The sequence below is a fragment of the Peromyscus californicus genome, unplaced genomic scaffold (assembly GCF_007827085.1).
Source record: "Peromyscus californicus insignis strain IS unplaced genomic scaffold, ASM782708v3 Scaffold_17__1_contigs__length_78620276, whole genome shotgun sequence".
Lineage (NCBI taxonomy): Eukaryota > Metazoa > Chordata > Mammalia > Rodentia > Cricetidae > Peromyscus > Peromyscus californicus.
Genome location: NW_026294469.1, coordinates 27,959,298 through 27,962,060, shown reverse-complemented (window position 1 = coordinate 27,962,060; position 2,763 = coordinate 27,959,298). Strand labels below are relative to the sequence as shown.

The window sequence follows — 2,763 nt, the reverse complement described above, 5'->3', positions numbered from 1 at the left end:
TTCAAAAGAGTACGAGGTCCCAATTTCGTGAAGGTCATGTATAAGCTAAGAGATCGAGGGTGACATCAAACAAGGTTTATCTTAAGAGGTGCCATCAACGAGAAAGGAACATTAATCCAAGGGTGCTAGTACTGTTCTTCATCAGGTTGTCTCAAAGAAATCAGGGGTTGGGGATTTAGCTCAGTGGTAGAGCGCTTGCCTAGCAAGTGCAAGGCCCTGGGTTCGGTCCTCAGCTCTGACACACACACACACAAAAAAAAATACAATCAGCATATCTTAAAAATATCCACTAGCCGTGTTTAAAGAGATTTTTTTTTAAATCTAGAAACAATAATGACTTTACTTAGCAGAATATCTGTAAAGCTCTTATTTGTATATTAATAGCAAAGACATCAATGATCAATGTTACTTTTCTGGTACTGAGTTGCCAATGATGCATCTCAACTATAACTAGATGCTCAGCAGCTGCAGTGTGAGACTTTGTCTTGGGCTAGTTGTGGCTTTATTAAGGTAGAGTTAAATAAAAAAATTAGGGTTGAGAATTTAGCCAACTTGGTAGAGTGCTTGCCCTGGGATCAGTCCCCAGTGCCATATAAAGCCAAACATTATGTCATAGGCCTGTGATCCTAGCACTCAGGAAATAGAGGCAGAAAGGTCAAAGACTTAAGATCATCCTAGCTTTTAAAGCAAGTTAGGAGGCCAGCCTGGCTTGCATAATATCTCATCTCAAAAAACAAGCTAACAAAACAAACAAACAAAACCAAAAAAAAAAACCCAAAACCCTACTAAATGAAAATTGAGTTGTACATTTAATTTAATGTATAAAAGTTACACACACACACACACACACACACACACACACACACACACACATATATATATATATATATATATATATATATATATATATATATATATATATATATGTGGTGGGATGGTGGTGGCACATGCCTTCAGTCCCAGCACTTGGGAGGCAGAGGCAGGCAGAGCTACAGAGTTCGAGGACAGCCTGGATGGTTACACAGAAAAATCCTGTCTCAATAAAACAAACAAAAATAAGTAAATATATAACTTTAAAAAAGAGACTTGAGCCGGGTGGTGATAGTATATGACTTTAATCCCAGCACTGGGGAGGCAGAGACAGGTGGATTTCTGGGAGTTCCAGGCCAGCCTGGTCTACAAAAGTGAGTTCCAGGACAGTCAGGACTGTTACAGAGAGAAACCTTGTCTCAAAAAACCGAGAGAGAGAGAGAGAGAGAGAGAGAGAGAGAGAGAGAGAGAGAGAGAGAGAGAGAGAAAGAGAGAGAGACTCCAGTTGGCTGATTTACCTGCAGGCTAGACAGGTGACCCAGGGTATGGCAGAGCAGGTTGAAATCAGTTTCTCTAAAAGATGCAGAATCAGGCAGCAGAAGCTGGAAGTTGAGCTTAGTAGAGTTAGCACAGTACCTGCCTCGCATGCATGAGGCCCTGGGTTCAATCCGCAGTGCTTTGTAACTGTGCTTGGGTTTCAAAGAGCACTCTAGGAGTCATACAAGGTCCCCCGTACACTCACTGAGAAGGGTGAGACACTGTTGGTCCTTGTACTGTCTAAGCTTGAGGGGAGCACACTTACCTCCATGTCCTCTAAATATTCCCTCCATCCGAGAACTAACCAGGCCTGACCCTGCTTAACTTCCAAGAGCAAGTGCTATTAGTGTCATTCAACCATCGACGGGGACATTTCTGGGGTAGAGTATACATACCAAATTATTTTAGTAGCACACTAGTAAAAATTTTTTTTTAATTTTTAAGATTTATTTATTTATTATGTATACAGAGTTCTGCCTGCATGTATGCCTGCAGGCCAGAAGAGGACAGCAGAGCTCTTATAGATGGTTGTGAGCCACCATGTGGTTGCTGGGAATTGAACTCAGGACCTCTGGAAGAACAGCCAGGACTCTTAACTGCTGAGCCATCTCTCTACCACAAATTATGCAGTCGAGTTTCCCGCATTTGGGGAAATCACAGGGGTCAGCACATCCGGAGTGCAATGGATAAGCCTCGCCCTGGGAAAACCACCTTCGTGATCATGGTATCTCCCCTGCCAGGTTAAGTATCACACTAGTAAAATTTTAATTAAAAATTTCAAATGTATTTATTAAGCTGATTGTGGTGGTGCATGTCCTTAATCCCAGTATTTGGAAGGCAGAGGCAGGCAGATCTCTGAGTGTGAAGCCAGTAAGTTCCAGGACAGCCAGAGCTACATAATGAGATCCTGTTTCAAAAATCAATCGATAAACAAATAATAAAGTATTTATTAAATAAGTGTATATACATTTTATTTTAATTTGGGCATAGGGTTGGAAGCATAGATTAGTCACAGAGAACTTTCCTGGCATGTGGAAGGCCCTGGGTTTGATCCCCAATACTGAAAAAAATGTGCAATTGTGTGTATTTCAGTGGGATACATAGCTGGATGGTGTTGTGGAATATTATTTTAACTAGACAAAGATATGTTACTTTTGTTTATGCTGCATTTGTTTAATGATGCAAGGATGAGTGTTTAACTATGTAAAGATGTGTTGCATCTGGTTCACCTTGCCTGCCTAGGGCACCTGATTGGTCTAATAAAGAGCTGAATGACTAATAGCTAGACAGAGAAAGGATAGATGGGGTTGGCAGGGAGAGAGAATAAATAAGAGGAGAAATCTAGGCTCAAAAAGAAGAACAGAGCCAGGTTGTGATGGAGCACACTCCTGTAATCTCAGCACTCGGGAGGCAGAG

The 2,763-nt window shown here is 41.3% G+C and overlaps 1 pseudogene; it reads right to left on the bottom strand.

Annotated features, from left to right (window-relative positions):
• Window positions 1-1,921: 1,921 nt before the first annotated feature.
• LOC128113121 (uncharacterized) lies at window positions 1,922-2,096 on the bottom strand (annotated as a pseudogene).
• Between the last annotated feature and the right edge of the window lie 667 nt (window positions 2,097-2,763).